The sequence below is a fragment of the Eubalaena glacialis genome, chromosome 9 (assembly GCF_028564815.1).
Source record: "Eubalaena glacialis isolate mEubGla1 chromosome 9, mEubGla1.1.hap2.+ XY, whole genome shotgun sequence".
Lineage (NCBI taxonomy): Eukaryota > Metazoa > Chordata > Mammalia > Artiodactyla > Balaenidae > Eubalaena > Eubalaena glacialis.
This window is the reverse complement of record NC_083724.1, coordinates 103461280-103468758: the sequence shown is the minus strand read 5'-3', so window position 1 is coordinate 103468758 and position 7479 is coordinate 103461280.

The window sequence follows — 7479 nt, the reverse complement described above, 5'->3', positions numbered from 1 at the left end:
ATAACAGTGGTGAGAGAGGACAACTTTGTCTTGTTCCTGATCTTAGAGGAATGGTTTCAGTTTTTCACCACTGAGAATGATGTTTGCTGTGGGTTTGTCATATATGGCCTTTATTATGTTGAGGGAAGTTCCCTCTTTGCCTACTTTCTGGAGGGTTTTTTTTTTATCAAAAATGGGTGTTGAATTTTGTCAAAAGCTTTTTCTGCATCTTTTGAGATGATCATATGGTTTTTCTCCTTCAGTTTGTTAATATGGTTTATCACATTGATTGATTTACGTATATGGAAGAATCCTTGCATTCCTGGGATAAATCCCACTTGATCATGGTGTATGATCCTTTTAATGTGCTGTTGGATTCTGTTTGCTAGTATTTTGTTGAGGATTTTTGCATCTATGTTCATCAGTGATATTGGCCTGTAGTTTTCTTCTTTGGTGACATCTTTGTCTGATTTTGGTATCAGGGTGATGGTGGCCTCATAGAATGAATTTGGGAGTGTTCCTCCCTCTGCTATATTTTGGAAGAGTTTGAGAAGGATAAGTGTTAGCTCTTCTCTAACTGTTTGATAGAATTCACCTGTGAAGCCATCTGGTCTTGGGCTTTTGTTTGTTGGAAGATTTTTAATCACAGTCTCATTTACAGTGGTTTTGATTGGTCTGTTTATATTTTCTATTTCTTCCTGGTTCAGTGTCGGCAGGTTATGCTTTTCTAAGAATTTGTCCATTTCTTCCAGGTTGTCCATTTTATTGGCATAGAGTTGCTTGTAGTGATCTCTCATGATCCTTTGTATTTCTGTAGTGTCAGTTGTTACTTCTCCTTTTTTAATTTCTGATTCTATTGATCTGAGTCTTCTCCCTTTTTTTCTTGATGAGTCTGGCTAATGGTTTATCAATTTTGTTTGTCTTCGCACAGATCCAGTTTTTAGTCTTATTGATCTTTGTTATTGTTTCCAACATTTCTTTTCCATTTACTTCTGCTCTGATCTTTATGATTTCTTTCCTTCTGCTAACTTTGGGGGGTTTTTGTTCGTCTTTCTCTAATTGCTTTAGGTACAAGGTTAGGTTGTTTATTTGAGATGTTTCTTGTTTCTTGAGGTAAGATTGTATTGCTATAAACTTCCCTCTTTGAACTGCTTTTGCTGCATCCCATAGGTTTTGGCTCATCGTGTTTTCACTGTCATTTGTTTCTACGTATTTTTGACTTCCTCTTTGATTTCTTCAGTGATCTCTTGGTTATTTAGTAGTGTATTGTTTAGCCTCCTTGTGTTTGTATTTTTTACAGATTTTTTCCTGTAATTGATATCTAGTCTCACAGCGTTATGATCAGAAAAGATACTTGATAGGATTTCAATTTTCTTAAATTTACCAAGGCTTGATTTGTGACCCAAGATATGATCTATCCTGGATAATGTTCCACGAGCACTTGAGACGAAAGTGTATTCTGTTGTTTTTGGATGGAATGTCCCATAAATATCAATTAAGTACATCTTGTTTAATTGGTCATTTAAAGCTTATGTTTTCTTATTTATTTTCATTTTGGATGATCTGTCCATTAGTGAAAGTGGGGTGTTAAAGTCCCCTACTATTATTTTTGTATTACTGTTGATTTCCCCTTTTATGGCTGTTGGCATTTGCCTTATGTGTTGAGGTGCTCCTATGTTGGGTGCATAAATATTTACAATTGTTATATCTTCTTCTTTGATTGATCCCTTGATCATTATGTAGTGTCTTTCTTTGTCTCTTGTAATAGTCTTTATTTTAAAGTCTATTTTGTCTGATATGAGAATTTCTACTCCAGCTTTCTTTTGATTTCCATTTGCATGGAATATCTTTTTCCATCCCTTCACTTTCAGTCTGTATGTGTCCCTAGGTCTGAAGTGGGTCTCTTGTAGACAGCATATGTACGGGTCTTGTTTTTGTTTCCATTCAGTCAGTCTATGTCTTTTGGTTGGAGCATTTAATCCATTTACATTTAAGATAGTTATCGGTATGTATGTTCCTATTACCATTTTCTTAATTGTTTTGGGTTTGTTATTGTAGGTCTTTTCCTTCTCTTGTGTTTCCTGCCTAGAGAAGTTCCTTTAGCATTTGTTGTAAAGCTGGTTTGGTGGTGCTGAATTCTCTTAGCTTTTGCTTGTCTGTAAAGGTTTTAATTTCTCTGTCGAATCTGAATGAGATCCTTGCTGGGTAGAGTAATATTCGTTGTTGGTTTTTTCCCTTTCATCACTTTAAATATGTCCTGCCACTCCCTTCTGTCTTGCAGAGTTTCTGCTGAAAGATCAGCTGTAACCTTATGGGGATTCCCTTGTATGTTATTTGTTGTTTTTCCTTGCTGCTTTTAATATTTTTTCCTTGTATTTATTTTTTGATAGTTTGACTAATATGTGTCGTGGTGTGTTTCTCCTTGGATTTATCCTGTATGGGATTCTCTGTGCTTCCTGGACTTGATTGACTATTTCCTTTCCCATATTAGGGAAGTTTTCAACTATAATATTTTAAAATATTTTCTCAGTCTCCTTTTTTTTCTCTTCTTCTTCTGGGACCCCTATAATTTGAATGTTGGTGCGTTTAATGTTGTCCCAGAGGTCTCTGAGACTGTCCTCAATTCTCTTCATTCTTTTTTCTTTATTCTGCTCTATGGTAGTTATTTCCACTATTTTATCTTCCAGGTCACTTATCCATTCTTCTGCCTCAGTTATTGTGCTATTGATTCCTTCTAGAGAATTTTAAATTTCATTTATTGTGTTGTTCATCACTGTTTGTTTGCTCTTTAGTTCTTCTAGGTCCTTGTTAAACGTTTTTTGCATTTCCTCCACTCTATTTCCAAGATTTTGGATCATATTTACTATCATTACTCTGAATTCTTTTTCAGGTAGACTGCCTATTTCCTCTTCATTTGTTTGGTCTGGTGGGTTTTTACCTTGCTCCTTCATCTGCTGTGTGTTTCTCTGTCTTCTCATTTTGCTTAACTTACTATGTTTGGGGTCTCCTTTTTGCAGACTGCAGGTTCGTAGTTCCCGTTGTTTTTGGTGTCTGCCCCCAGTGACTAGGGTTGGTTCAGTGGGTTGTGTAGGCTTCCTGGTGGAGGGGACTGGTGCCTGTGCTGTGGTGGATGAGTCTGGATCTTGTCTTTCTGGTGGGCAGGACCGCATCCAGTGGTGTGTTTTGGGTGTCCTTGACCTTATTGTGATTTTAGGCAGCCTCTCTGCTAATGGGTGGGGTTGTGTTCCTGTCTTGCTAATTGTTTGGCCTAGGGTGTCCAGCACTGTAGCTTGCTGGTCATGGAGTGGAGCTGGGTCTTAGCGTTGAGATGGAGCTCTCTGGGAGAGTGTTCACCATTTGATATTATGTGGAGCTGGGAGGCCTCTGGTGGACCTATTTCCTGAACTCCACTCTCCCACCTCAGAGGCACAGGCTTGACACCCAGCTGGAGCACCAAGACCCTGTCAGCCACACGGCTGAAGAAAAGGGAGAGAAAAAGAACGAGAAAGAAAGAAAGAAAGAAAGAAAGAAAGAAAGAAAGAAAGAAAGAAAGAAAGAAAGAAAGAAAGAAAGAAAGAAAGAAAGAAAGGAAGAAAGGAAGAAAGGAAGAAAGGAAGGAAGGAAGGAAGGAAGAAAGAAAGAAAGAAAGAGAAAAGAAAGAAGGAAAGAAAAACATAAAGTAAAATAAAATGAAATTAAATTAAAAAGTTATTAAAATAAAAATTTTTTTAATTATTAAAAATAAGAAAATTTTAACATAATAAAAATGAAAGAAAGAAAGATGAGAGCAACCAAACCAAAAATCAAATCCACCAGTGATAACAAGAGCTAAAAACTATACAAAGAAAAAAAATAAATGGACAGACAGGACTCTAGGACAAATGGTAAAAGCAAAGCTATACAGACAAATTCACACAAAGAAGCATACACATACATACTCACAAAAAGAGAAAAATGAAAATATATATATATCTATATATAACAAAATAAAGGAAGAGAGCAACCAAATCAAGAAACAAATATACCAGTGATAATAAACTCTAAATACTAAACTAAGATAAACATAAAACCAGAAACAAATTAGATGCAGAAATCAAACCCCAAGTCTACAATTGTTCCTAAAGTCCACTGCCTCAATTTTGGGATGATTCGTTGTCTATTCAGGTATTCCAGAGATGCAGGGTACATCAAGTTGATTATGGAGATTTAATCCGCTGCTCCTGAGGCTGCTGGAAGAAATTTCCCTTTCTCTTCTTTGTTCGCACAGCTCCTGGGGTTCAGCTTTGGATTTGGCCCCGCCTCTGAGTGTAGGTCACCTGAGGGCGTCTGTTCTTCGCTCAGACAGGACGGGGTTAAAGTAGCAGCTGATTAGGGGGCTCTGGCTCACTCAGGCTGGGGGTAGGGAGGGGTACGGAATGTGGGACCAGCCTGGGGCGGCAGAGGCCGCGTGACATTGCAACAGCCTGAGGCGCGCCTTGTGTTCTCCTGGGGAAGTTGTCCCTGGATCACGGGACCCTGGCAGTGGCGGGCTGCACAGGCTCTCGGGAGGGGAGGTGTGGATAGTGACCTGTGCTTGCACACAGGCTTCTTGGTGGCTGCAGCAGCAGCCTTAGCGTTTCATGCCCGTCTCTGGTGTCTGCGCTGATAGCTGCGGCTCACGCCCCTCTTGAAGCTTGTTTAGCTGGTGCTCTGAATCCCCTCTCCTCGCACACCCAAAAACAATGGTCTCTTGCCTCTTAGGCAGTTCCAGGCTTTTTCCCGGGCTCCCTCCCGGCTAGCTGTGGTGCACTAGCCCCCTTCTGGCTGTGTTCACGCAGCCAACCCCAGTCCTCTCCCTGGGATCTGACCTCCGAAGCCCGAGCTTCAGCTCCCAGCCCCCGCCCGCCCCAGCGGGTGAGCAGACAAGCCTCTCGGGCTGGTGAGTGCTGGTCGGCATGGATCCTCTGTGTGGGAACCTCTCCACTTTTCCCTCTGCACCCCTGTGGCTGCACTCTCCTCCGTGGCTCTGAAGCTTCCCCCCCGCCACCCTTCCTGTCTCCGCCCGTGAAGGGGCTTTCTAGTGTGTGGAGACTTTTCCTCCTTCACAGTTCCCTCCCGTAAGTGCAGGCCCCATCCCTAGTCTTTTGTCTCTGTTTTTTCTTTTTTCTTTTGCCCTACCCAGGTACGTGGGGAGTTTCTTGCCTTTTGGGAGGTCTGAGGTCTTCTGCCAGCATTCAGTAGGTGTTCTGTAGGAGGTGTTCCACATGTAGATGTATTTCTGATGTTTGTGGGGAGGAGGGTGATCTCCATGTCTTACTTCTCCACCATCTTGAAGGTCTCTCTGTTTTCTTTTTGCACTGAGGCTTTAAAATGTGAGTGTGGTAGTGATTGTCGGGGCTGGTCACCCATGGGAGGCCTGCCCCCACCCATCAGTATGTGATTTATGCTGGTGTTTTTGGCTTTGACCTAATGAGTCATTGAGTGTTTGGGCAGAAACTTCCTGGAATGGTATTTCTTTCTTTCCCCCATGTACTTTGTTTTATTTCTACACTTCATGTTATTTCTAGTTCTTAGCCTTGCTCTACTCCTTCCCTTTTTATCCGCCCACTGTTATTGAACTTTATTCTTTCTGCATTTTTTTCTTTTTGCATTTTTCTTTTGATTTATTTGATTCATTCTTATTTTTTTCCTTTGACCTTTCCTCAATCATCAAATCCCCATTACTCCTTTGGATTCTTTCCTCTACCAAATTTCCACCCCCTGTTTTCTCTCACCCCCTACCTGGCCCAGCCACAACTCAGATATTGTGAGTGTTCAAAATTTCCACTCTGTCCTCCAGCCTCAGCGAGAGTCCCCCAGCTTCTGCCACATGGTTCCATTAGTATGCTTGGCCTTATTTTTCAAAAACTAGTTTTTGTGGGAAATTGGGTAATAGAAAATGGTCAAATAACACTCCCCAAAAAGTACAGCCTTTATAGTATGGCAAGTTGAAATGTGTCCTATTAAATGGCGCTTGCTCAAGCTAAGAAAGAAATTAGATCTCTACACCGACTACATGATTTCCCCAGACAAAAGCAGCGGATGGTCTGAATACATTTCAAAGCATTTCCGAAAAGACTCAGGAAAAGACCAGAAAGAAGTGATTTTGCAAACGAAGAGAGAATGTTGCAAGTACACCATTACAAAAATTGAAACATGTCTTTAAATTCAGCCACCACAGATGGCACACATTTCAATTAACATTTTTGTTCATTCAGATTAAATGGTATATGTGAGTAAAGGTGTCAAAATAAAGGAAACTAACAAAAAAGTGGATGATAGGCAGGGGAATATGCTAAAAGTGGTCAAGACTTGGGAAGCAGCTAATTGTGTTCATTGCAAAACCTCCAGTGATGGAGCAAGCATGTGGCAGCAGTTAGCTGGCGACTGGGACACAGTTAGCAGAGTTACAAGAGTGTGAAATATAAAATTGTGAAATGTGTTCTAACAAAAGTCATTTTACTAAGAATAAGAGATGACACGTCCACATTGCAATGCAGCTTCAGCCACTGAGGCAAACCTTATCTAAACATTTCTGCAAAGTCATGCACAGGGTAGTTCACTGGGAAGAGCCAAGGCTGCAATTCAGGAGGATGGGATTCTAGTGAATTCCTTACCCCAGACTCACTAAGGGAAGCATTCCATCTCTATGAACCTTGTTCCTTCATCTGAGATCCAAGGGAGTTGAAACAGATTCTCTATAGCATTCCTTCTGGCATTGCAATGGGGTGATTCTTCAGCACAGGCCACAGCCATGCAGTGCAGAAAGGGAACCCTGCAAATTTGGCATTTACAGAGAAGCAGCCCCAGGTTAATGCTGGCTCACCCATAACCTTCACTTTGCCTGTCACATGCATGCACCAGAGGAAATTACACTGTGAAATGTACACAGTGATGGATTTAGAGGCAAAAATTGTCTTCTGCAGGTGAGGTTTGTTTCAGCAAGAGGTTAAAATGAATGTTATCAGTGTGGTAAATGCACTAGAAGCCCGGAAATTGGGTGCTTGACCACATTTCTGGTCTTCTGAGAAACTTCCAGTTTAATAGACTCCAAGCAGAAGTGCTTAAGATGATAGCTCAGCTCCTGCAGTGTGATCATCTTCTCAAGCAGTGCACACACATTTGTGGAGGGTTTTGCCGTGTCAGTGACCTGTCAGGATGACAGGAAAGCAGACTCTCAGCCAGTCACACAGTCACCCAGACGAGCCAGCCCAGTGGTAAGGAGCAGACATGGGTGTGTCTGAGTCCCAGCTCCACCACTCACAAGCTGTATGGCTGGGGCAAGATACTTTCCTTAACTTCATTCTGCCTCAGTTTCTCCTTCTGGCAACCATTGATAATAATAGTATCAATCTCAACAAGTTGTTCTGAGGATAAACTGAGCTAAGATATGCTAACTGCTTAGGAAAGTGTCCAGTATGAGGTAGTGATACATATTAGGTATGATTATTATTAACCCAATCAAAATCAGCCTGCATCAGG